This window comes from Trichechus manatus, unplaced genomic scaffold (genome assembly GCF_000243295.1).
Source record: "Trichechus manatus latirostris isolate Lorelei unplaced genomic scaffold, TriManLat1.0 scaffold00225, whole genome shotgun sequence".
Lineage (NCBI taxonomy): Eukaryota > Metazoa > Chordata > Mammalia > Sirenia > Trichechidae > Trichechus > Trichechus manatus.
Genome location: NW_004444161.1, coordinates 2,904,108 through 2,915,487, shown reverse-complemented (window position 1 = coordinate 2,915,487; position 11,380 = coordinate 2,904,108).

Sequence of the window (11,380 nt, the reverse complement as noted above, 5' to 3'; positions counted from 1 at the left end):
ATTATAGGTTTCAATACACAAATAAGTGTTTCCTTTTGGATTAGAATTCAACACGGAAAATAACAAGAGAAGTATGTTCCTTTTTTGCTTCATCTATCTTCAGAGACTTAAAACTGACAACTACGTAAGTCAAGTAGTTTTCACATGTTTTGCACTTTCAGTTGAAAACAGACAAAATATAGCACCCCCATCACTACGATGCCCTGACTCGGGGCTGAGCACGGCCCACCTCATCGATTCACATCCACCAGGTAATAAATCACTTAAGATCAAGACACATTTCTTCATTCTTTTTATCCTGGCCACCAAGCACCAGAACTTGACTATCAATTGGATCAATAAGTTTAAGATAAATTGAATTGAATGTACCATCTGATTTATCCAAACTAGATTCTAACATGTGCTATAGAACATTAGTAATTTCCCATTTCTCTTTTTTTTCTTTTTTTGTTGTTCCAACCACTTTCTCCCACGTGTCTATCTTCAGATTCCTAGATTTTCATTTGTGCATGTGCTTTCTATTCCTGTCTTGCCTTCATATCTTTTTTTTTTTTTTTGATTAATACAAGGGATAGTGTCATGGATTGAATTGTGTCCCCCAGAAATATGTGTATCAGTTTGGCTAGGCCGTGATTCCCAGTATTGTGTGGTTATCCTCCATTTTGTGATTGATGTACTTTTCGTATGTGTTGTAAATCCTAAATCTCTGCCTGTGGTTAATGAGGCAAGATTAGATTATATTAAAGAGGACTATAGTGGGATGTAATAACCTCACTAAGACCACGTCCCTGATCCAATGTAAAGGTAGTTTTTCTAGGGTGTGGCCTGCACCACCTTTATCTTACAAGAGATAAAAGGAAAGGGAAGTGAGCAGAGAGTTGGGGACCTCATACCAGCAAGAAAGCAGTGCTGGGAGCAGAGCTCATCATTTGGACCCTGGGTTCATGCACCTGAGAAGCTCCTTGACCAGAGAAAGATTGATAGCAAGGACCTTCCTCCAGAGCCAACAGAAAGAGAAAGCCTTTCCCTAGAGCTGAAGCCCTGAATTTGGACTTGTAGCCTACCAGACTGTAAGAGAATAAATTTCTTGCAAAACCTCAACAACAAAAAGACAAATAACCCAATTAAACAATGGGCAAAGGATATGAACAGGCACTTCTCCAAAGAAGATATTCAGGCGGCTAACAGACACATGAAGAAATGCTCACGATCTTTACCATTAGAGAAATGCAAATCAAAACTACACTGAGATATCATCTCACCCCAACAAGGCTAGCATTCATCCAAAAAACACAAAATAATAACTTCTGGAGAAGGTTGTGGAGAGACTGGAACACTTATACACTGTTGGTGGGAATGTAAAAGGGTACAACCACTTTGGAAATGGATTTGGCTCTTTCCCTAAAAAGCTAGGAATAGAAGTACCATAAAATCCAGCTATCCCGCTCCTTGAAATATATCCTTGAGAAATAAGAGCCATCACACGAATAGATATATGCACACCCATGTTCACTGCAGCACTGTTCACAATAGCAAAAAGATGGAAACAACCTAGATGCCCATCAATGGATGAATGGATAAACAAATTATGGTATATCCGCACAATGGAATACTACACAATGATAAAGAACAATGAAGCTGTGAAACATATAACATGGAGGAATCTGTAGGGCATTATGCTGAGTGAATTTAGTCAGTCACAGAAGGACAAATGTTGTATAAGACCGCTATTATACGAACACAAGAAAAGGTTTAAACACAGAAGACAACATTCTTTGGTGGTTATGAGGGTGGGGAGGGACGGTGAGGGTTATTCACTAAATAGATAGTAGACAAGTATTATCTTAGGTGAAGGGAAGGACAGCACACACTACAGGGGAACTCAGCACAACTGGACTAAACCAAAGCTAAGAAGTTTCCTAAATACAATCACTTTGAGGGACAGAGTAGCAGGGGTAGAGGTGTGAGGACCATGCTTTCAGGGGACATTTAGTCAATTGGCATAACAAAGCTTATTAAGAAAATGTTCTGTGTCCTACTTTGGTGAGTGGCATCTGGGGTCTTAAAAGCTTCCAAGCAGCCATCTAAGATTCATCAATTGATCTCAACCACCTAGAGTAAAGGAGAATGAAGAACACCAAAGATACAAGGAAAGTATTAGCCCAAGAGACAGAAAGGGCCACATAAACCAGAGACTTCATCAGCCTGAGACCAGAAGAACTAGACGGTGCCTGGCTACCACCAATGACCACCCTGACAGGGAACACAACAGAGAGTCCCTGATGGAGCAGGAGAAAGGTGGGGTACAGAACTCAAATTCTAGTGAGAAAACCAGAATTAATGGTCTGACTGAGACTGGAGGAACCCCAGAAAGCATGGCCCCCGGATTCTCTATCAGCCCAGAACGAAAACAATTTCTGAGCCCAACTCTTCAGACAGGGATTGGACTGGACTCTGGGACATAAAGTGATACTTGTGAGGAGTGTGCCTCTTGGCTCAAGTGGATACAAGAGACTAAATGGGCAGCTTCTGTCCGGAGGTGAGATGGGAAGGCAGAGAGGGTTAGGAGCTGGTTGAGTGGACATAGGGAATCAGGTATGGAAAGGAGGAGTGTGCTGTTACAGTATGGGGAGAGCAATTAGGGTCACATAACAATGTATGTATAGATTTTTGTATGGGAGACTAACTTGAAATATAAACTTCATCTAAACTACAACAATAAAAAATAAATAAATTTCTCTTTGTTAAAGCCATCTACTTGTGGTATATATGCTATAGTAGCACCAGATAACCAAGGCAGATACCTTAACCTGTCAAATTCCAGTTCTGACTGTTACCCCACTAATTCACAGTTGAGATCACATATAGCTATTTATGATTAAGTTTAAATTTTATTCATTACTCATTGTCTTAAGCTGGGTTCTATACAGAAACAAAACCAGTAAAATGTCTAAATATATATAGAGAGAGACTTATGTTAAGGAAATGGCTCACAAGGTTGTAGAGGCTGCAACGTGCCAAGTCTGTGGGTCAGGCTGGAGGCTCCTTCTGATTCACACAGCCGCAGGGGCTGGTGAACCTGAGATCAGCGAGTCAGACAGCAGGGTTCTGGCTCACAGGCTGTGAAGACTGACAAATCCCAAGATTGGCAGTCAAGATGGCATGTAAGCTGCCAGATCAAGTCACAAGAATCAGAGGTCAGATGAACAGGAGCCAGCTACAGGATCCAAAGTGAGCAAAAGCCTGCGAGCGTAGAAAGTCCACATATATTGGATGCAGGCCACACCCCCAAGGAAACTCTCTTTCAGTTGATTGGCTGTTCATAGCAGATCCCATCATGGAGGCAATCACATTATATTAAACCTCATCATGGAGGTAATCACATCATCATATGACTGTCAAATTACATCATAACTGCCAAAGCCCTGAGAATCATGGGCTAGCCAAGTTGACACAATCTTAATGATCACACTCATACTCACATTTTCCAACCTTTTTTTCCTGTTTTTTTTAAATTTATGAATTACTAGGAAATCTTTCCAAAGTATCTAGGTTTTGAGTTTATATCATTATTTCCCACTTCTAAGTTTTTGCTAAAATTATGTCCCTTGAGATTCATTCCACTTTTGCCAGGAATTCCCTGAGATCAACTAACATTTGAGGACCTTCCTGGTACCGTGGTAGATACTTTTACATTCAGCTTATCATTTAACTGTCATGTCGACACTGTTAAAAAAAAAAAACCTATTATCCCTGTGTAACCATTATACAACTGACCTGAGAAAATTGAATAACTTGCCTTTGGTTACACAGCTGGTAAATGATAGGCTGGGATGCATGTCCCCTGCTCTTTCCATTTAGGAAGACTTCCTTTCCCATTCTCCATTCTAAATCTCAGTCCAGAAAAATCTTGTTACTCAGTATCACCTAAGCATATAGTTACTTAAGACCCAGGATCTTCCTCCTACTACGCAATTTTAAAATTTGCTTAACTATATCGACAATTTCTTTTGCAATGTTATTCATTCTAACACAAATCAGAAAAAAACTTGATAGTAGATAACGAGCATCCTAAAATTTGGCAGACTCAACTGTATGGCCAAAGAATATAGTAACAAGGCATAAGGTGCTGTCAGATTGGTCATCTCTGCCATTTACTAATGGTGTGATGCTGGACATTTTACTAACTGTCTCGAATCTCACTGACTTCTTCTGTAAATTGGAAGAATTAATAATCCCAACTTTGAAAGCATCATTTCAGGATATCAATGAGATAATGTGTGTAAACAACTAAGTATAATGCCTACCCAGAGGAAGCCCCTCAAGAAATGTTAACTACTATTATGGTCGTTGTTACTCACTTTGGAGCCATGCTCCATGAAGGTAATGCACATCTATTTAGCCATATCCACTGCTATAATCCAGAACACTGTTAACGCAGACCTCTTTGTAGTCTAATATGGGGTTTCTGGGTAATTTTCAGCCCCTACAAATCCCATTATTAGAACGATAGCTATGTAGCACAAAATTTACTCCCTGGGAACAGTATATCTGGCTTCTAGACATGACCCTACTCTTAATAACCATTAATAACTGTGTGACCTAAGAAAAGACACTTAACCTTAATGGTTTGAATCTATTCCTCTACAAAATAAAGCGTTTGGAACAGATAATAAATAGCAAAGACACCATCCAATCTAAAGCTCTGAGATTCTCTCTTAGAAACCTCTGTCTTATAGTAAATAATTAGTATCTATGGTTCTCAATGAATAAGTTATTCTTGAATTCTAGTTTACTATATTGATCCTTAGCACTCTGACAGAGGTAATACGCCATCTTAACTCCAAAAATAACAAGACACACACCAGGGCAATAGTTCTCCTCTCTAGTAGAAATTAATAAACTAATGAAAAAAAAAAAATCAATGCAATGCCGATTAGACAAAGTAGTGTGCTCCTTAGAATGAGTATAGTTACCTGCTAGAACGTATTACCTCATTCATCTTGAAAAAATCCCTATAAAGTATCTGAATGTTATTTAGCAGACAATTATTGTTTTACAGGAAGAAAAAAAAATTATGCAAAACAAAGAATTTACATATTTTGCTTAAAATTACCCATCACATTGATCAGAGATCTAGAAGAATGAACTGGATTTATAAGCTTCCATTCCAGAGTACCTAAGGAAGATGAGAAATCGTCCAGGTAAATATATGTAGAATATATGGGAAGAAGGACATATCTTCTTTCTTTCCTTTATTCACAACCAAACTGCCTCCAAAGAACAGATTAAGCAAATTCCCAAAGTTTCTAGTCTTAAGGAAGTTTAGTAATAGTGTTAGTCTCTCCATCCAATAAAACTGCAAAAACTGAATTTTCCTTCACAGATCACTGGGAAGAAAACTGATTGCTTACCATTGTTATCTATAGTTGGAGGTGTCCTTTCTGGATGGGCACTGTGGGGCACAGCAGAGACGCCTTAATTCTTGAGCAAGGGGCTGAGACACCTGTTCAAGGAACTTTGTCCTAATATTTTCTTTCTTTCCTCCCTCCCTCCCTCCCTTCCTTCCTTCCCTCCTCCTTTCTCTCTCTCTCAGTCTCTAAGCCAGAAAATTGACTCTAATTTCAAAAGATACCTAGGTTACTTACATAGTAACAGTTATTAAAACCCATCAGATTTATCAGTAGGAATTTTCTATCATTAGCTTGTGCTGTTATTTACAAAGGTCTCATCTTTGTAGTCCAAAAAGTTGCCAGCTATTAGATAAACTATATTTCAGAGCGGAGCACAAGCAAGCCAGCACATTTACACAAAAGTAAAAGTCTTAAAAAGATAACTTTAGTGCCACAATTCAATTGGGAAGCCTGATAAGGAGAGTTATCTTGATCTATCCAAATATATTTAAAAACAAACAAACATTTTTTTTAAAAGGATCTGGAAAAATACACATCCCTTAACTTCCCTTCTTCTTTGTGGTCTATTGTGAGCCGAGGAGCAACTGAAAGGGCGAGAGGCCACTCTGATCATTTATAGCCCCAGAAGCTTCAGCATGTTCCCAGATCAATGAGAGAATGCTCAAGAAATATATTCCATAGACGGTAAAGCATTCCACTGATGTTACTCATTATCATTATTAAGTCATATTGAGGAAAAGAACCCATAAAAATAAGACAGTTCCAGGTCAAAGCCAATAATTTGAGTACTTTTTTTTGGATCATCCTAAAAGTTAACCTTTTTGAAATAGGGGGCAGGGGTCTATTCATAGGCCCCAGACAAAAAGATGACCAGTTCAGATTCCTTGTTTTAAAATATAGTATGTGGTATAGTTAGTGTTATTTAATCCAATCTAACAGAGGCATACATTGCAAATTTTATAGTATTCACAAATATTATATCCAGCCTTCATATTTTTGTTCTTTGTAATGATTTTGCCTACGTTGTTATAAAGCTACAACTGATCTCCACCGATGTTTTAAGAGCAGAGAGCATGTGGTGAGTGAGATGGATGGCTGTGAGCCACTACAGCTTATGCTCTTAGCTTTGCCCTCTCTGTCCACCAGTTTCCATTATACCGTCTCCACTTTAGCCAAGGCACAAACAGCTCTGCATGTCCTCACCAAGAAACAAGGCTGAGGAGAGCACCATGAACAAGCAATTCTTCCCTGTTCTGCTCCCTTTCTTTGTTTCTTATCTACAGGGAGGAGCACCACTGACTAGCTTAAAGGAGCTCTCCAATTTACCTCGCCCCTATTGTTACAGATAAGGAAACTGTGGATTTCACTTTCGAATGCCCACATAGCTCATTCACATCAGCCTGTACTAGAAACCTATTCTCTCGACTTCCAAGTCACAGCTCCTAGAAGTTTCTGAATTTGGTTCCCTGCCGTGCGTTCTAACTATTGGAACCAAAAACACATCCACCAATTAATGGCTGTCAGCCTTGATTTAGAAAAACTCTGAAATTTACTACCTTAAATACTCTGGTAATTTAAGAAGCATAGAAAATGAAATAATAAAAGTCTTGTCTCTGTAAAGTCTTCAAAATGGGCTTCTGAAGGTGGTCCTCTACTGTTACTGGGTACTGAAGGGCAGGATATGTTTAGACATCAGCTCAGAAAACTCTGAATCACTAATGGCACATTAACACCACATTAACACACTAGACAGTGAAATCTTTCCTCCACAGAGGACATCGGTTTTGCATTTGAGTATACTGAGGTTTAGGTCAGTTTTGCTGGGATCCTCCAAAAGGCTTCCTATCAGATAATCACAGAATGAATAAAAAATTTTTCTCTCTTCTGTACATGGCAGAGTCTAAAAGTAGGAAACACACACATTTCATTTTTCCCATCATCTTCTGAGATTTCAACAAACTCATCTGATCACTCTAATCAAGACAGTTAAACTGCCAAATAGAAAAACAGGGCCTGTCCCCAAAGATTTTCTAGGACATTTCACAAAAGTTCAGAGAGAAAAAATAACCTCTCAAAAATGAAATAGCTCAGCCAAGTACAAAGATGTGTCCTCCCTAACATTTAAAAACAAAAAGTACAGGCTCTAACCTCCAGTAGTCTATACGGTATAGATATTTCCCCGTTACTATAAAGAGCATTACAAACTGGTGGCTTGCATGTTGCTGTGATGTGGGAAGCTATGCCAATGGTATTTCAAATAACAGCAGGGTCACCCATGGTGGACAGGCTTGAGCGGAGATTCCATACTAAGACAGACTAAGAAGAAAAGGCCTGGAGATCTACTTCCAAAAATTGGCTAATGAAAACCGTATGGATCACAACAAACTATAGTCCATTGTGTTTGCTCTGGACATGTCATCAGGAGGGATCAACCACTGCAGGAGGATGGCATGTCTGGTAGAGGGCCAGCCTGTGCAAGGGGGACCCTCGGTGAGATAGACTGGCACAATACGTGCAATGATGGACTCAGATATGCCATTTTGTTTCCGTCTGTTGAACATTAAGGTCACCATGAGTACGAGTCATCTTGAGCTCAGCGATCTATCTATTCAAATCTTAAAAAGAAAACAAAAAAATCCAATGCAAATGTGAATAATGGGTGACTGCCACCAAATGTTTCATGGCGTTCTTCTCCCCCCACCAGCCCCAGTCTGTCCTATCAAGTCAACTCTTGTGATCAGCATTATGATGGTGTCTTCTGTTCCTTCTGTTTTCACGAAGGCCCCTGGGATCCCTCCATTTCCTCCCAACGCCTGCGATTCAGTAACAATAGAACAGAATAAAGTGCAACCAAAATAGTCTTTGAATCATCCAAACCCGAGAGGTTTTTAAGTCTTTTGGTGAGTTCCTGCTATCTTAGTGTGAAAACATAAATCCATTTCAAGGCTTAAAAGGTTTTTACCAAACCAAACCAGTTGCTGTCAAGTTGATTCAGTTGCTGTTCACGTCGACCCATGTGCATCAGAGTAGAATGTGCTCCACAGGATGTTCAATGGCTGATTTTTCGGAAGTAGATTGCCAAGTGTTTCATCCGAGGTGCCCCTGAGTGGATTCGAACTGTCAACCTTTTGGTTAGCAGCTGGGTTCATTAACTGTTCGCACCACCCAGGGACTCCTTTAACGGACTAGTGCTTGCCTTTTTCACCAATCTCATCTTTCAGTCCCAAGCTCTAGTCATTCTTTCATTTGTCCAAATATATAGTGGTCTCCCTTTCATCTAGGCCTTGGAACCTTTGGATTTCTCTGTTTGTACTACCCTTTCTATGCCCTTTGTCCCCTTATCTGGCCTTCCTCCCATTTTCCGGGTTTCCGGAGAAACAGAACTTCTTACAGGAGGCTCCTCCCCCCACACCACCTCCACTTCGAGCTCCCACAGCACCTCCACTTCGAGCTTCCACAGCACCTCCGCTTTGAGCTTCCACAGCACCCGCCTGGGCCCAGGTTATTGTCTGCCGCTCCAGCCAGGCTACAAGCTCATTGGAGGTAAAACCATTTGTTTTGTTTAAGACATGTCTGAGGTCCTAATGCAAAGCATATCTTTGGTGCCCATTTGTTGAATACATTGTACAAATTACAAAAGCATAGCATATTCCCATGGAAGTTACTTTAGAGCGATTGTTTGCCAACTAATGCTGGCCAATACTGGGGCCCAGGGGGTAGAAATTATTCAGATTCCTCTCCCTCAATCTTCAGGTCTACTTGCAAAAGACAAATTTCGTTTTCTTTCTTTCCCCATCACAGATTATTACCACATGACCATCTGGCAGATAAGAGCAGCCTTGACTGCTCAGGTCAAAGCTTCCTCATTTCCCTTGCCTTCCAGTTCTGTGATATAAGTCATCTTGTAATTGTGATGCCTTGCCAATTACAAGCCACACGATTGGCTCAATCTTTAATACACGTATAAAAAAACCCATTGCCATCGCACCAACTCTGACTCATAGCGACCCTATAGGGCAGAGTAGAACTGCCCCATAGGGTTTCCAAGGAGCAGCAGGTGGATTCCAACTGCCAACCTTTTGGTGGGCGGCCAAGCTCTTAACCACTGCGCCACCAGGACTCCAATACACATACAAGTTTCCCCAATGTAGTTTAGTCAATTCACAGACTTCCATTTTCCAGATGGAAATTTTATGAGAATTTAGAAGTACTTCATCTGTATTCTGAAGTTGAAAAATCTATCATTATCATGATTGTTATTCCATTTTTAACTAAATATTTATCTTTAAGTCCAGAAATAAATATGAACATTAAGGGATAAATAAATATGAACAATAAATATGAGCATTAAAGTGATCAGCAGTAATTTTTTGATTGCCAAACATGTGCCAGGCACTGTACTAGGTGCTTCATGCCAATTCTAATTTGTTCCTCATTTATCAGTTGAGGAAACTCAGAATCAGAGAGGTTGAGTAACCACCCCAAGATCATACAGTTAGCGAAGGGAAAAGGAACAAAGACTGCATTTGACTATGAATCTGCCTGAAACAGCAGATTATGATAGAGCAAAGGCTTTGGAGCCACATGACTTGAGTTTGAAGCCAGGTTAGTTGCTAAATTTCTGGGTGGGACCTTAGGACAAGTCACTTATCTTCCAGGAGCCTGTTTCTTCATTGTAAAATGAGTATAATAATATGTGCTTAATAGCATTGGTAAAAGGATTAAATGAGATAACATGCAAAGCAACAAGAACATTGTAGATATTCAAAAACAGTCAGCTCCTCCATTCTAACTTGTGGTAGCAAAGCTAAGACAAGAATTCAAGACCCCTAATACTAGCATAGGGGCCCTGGCAGCATAGTTGGTAAGTAATGTGGCTGCAAACCAAAAGGTTGGCAGTTGGAATCCACCAGCTGCTCCTTGGAAACCCTCTGGGGCAGTTCTACTCTGGCCTGTAGGGTTACTATGGGTCGGAATCAACTCAACAGCAATGGGTTTGGTTTTTGGTTTTGAAATACTAGCAGAAACTGCCTTATTTCAGTAGTATTTTTTCTGTTTTAATTTTTTAAAAGCCTATTTCTCTGTTGCTTTATATAAAATCATTTAAAAAACAAATAAACATATCTATGATGTAAGTGATCTGCCTCTCTCTGAGCATGGGCCTTGGAGTAGATGCATCTTGTATTTATTATCTGTGGCCATCACCATGCACGGGATGAAAGCAGAATCAAGTTGACATGCTGTCCTTTTGCTTCCAGGCACAACTCAGCCAGTGTGTGTGAAAATATATATTTGATCAAGGAATGTTGACTGGAATACAATAAAAAGAATTTATTCTATTATTGACTAATTTGCATTTCTTAAATAAATCACTACTAGGTGATAGTTAGAAGTACTGGTCAGCTACCATTATCTCAAAATGAAACTTTTTTTTTTTTTAAGCATCACTCAGCAGTGAGCCACATTATGAGTCAAAGCCACCTCCTTCCACTTTTCTAGATAAGTGACCTTGGCCAAACGTCCTAACTTCCTCAAACTTGTTTTCCTCATCTGTAAAATGACCACAATAATAACTACCTCAGTTTTGTTCTAAATAATGCAATTACATATGCCTAGTGCTTAATAAGGGCATTTCCGTAACATTTGCTTTGTGCCAGTCACAGATCTAAGCACTTAACTTTTATTTATTTAACTCAGTATAGTTTTCACAACCTTATGAAATAGGTACTCTGAGTACCCTTATTTTACTGATGAGGAAGCTGAGGTCCAGAGAAGTTAAGTAACTTGCCTAAGGTCACACAGCTACACAGTGGTATAGCAGGGTTCAGATGCGGGCAGGCTGATACCAGAGGCTGTGCTTTTAGCCCTTATGAGGTCTGTGCCCCTCAGCAATTGTTCCATACCCAGTACCTGTAATTGCATGAAGGGAATAACCACCCCTTTTAATGTGACCTATATTTAATTCT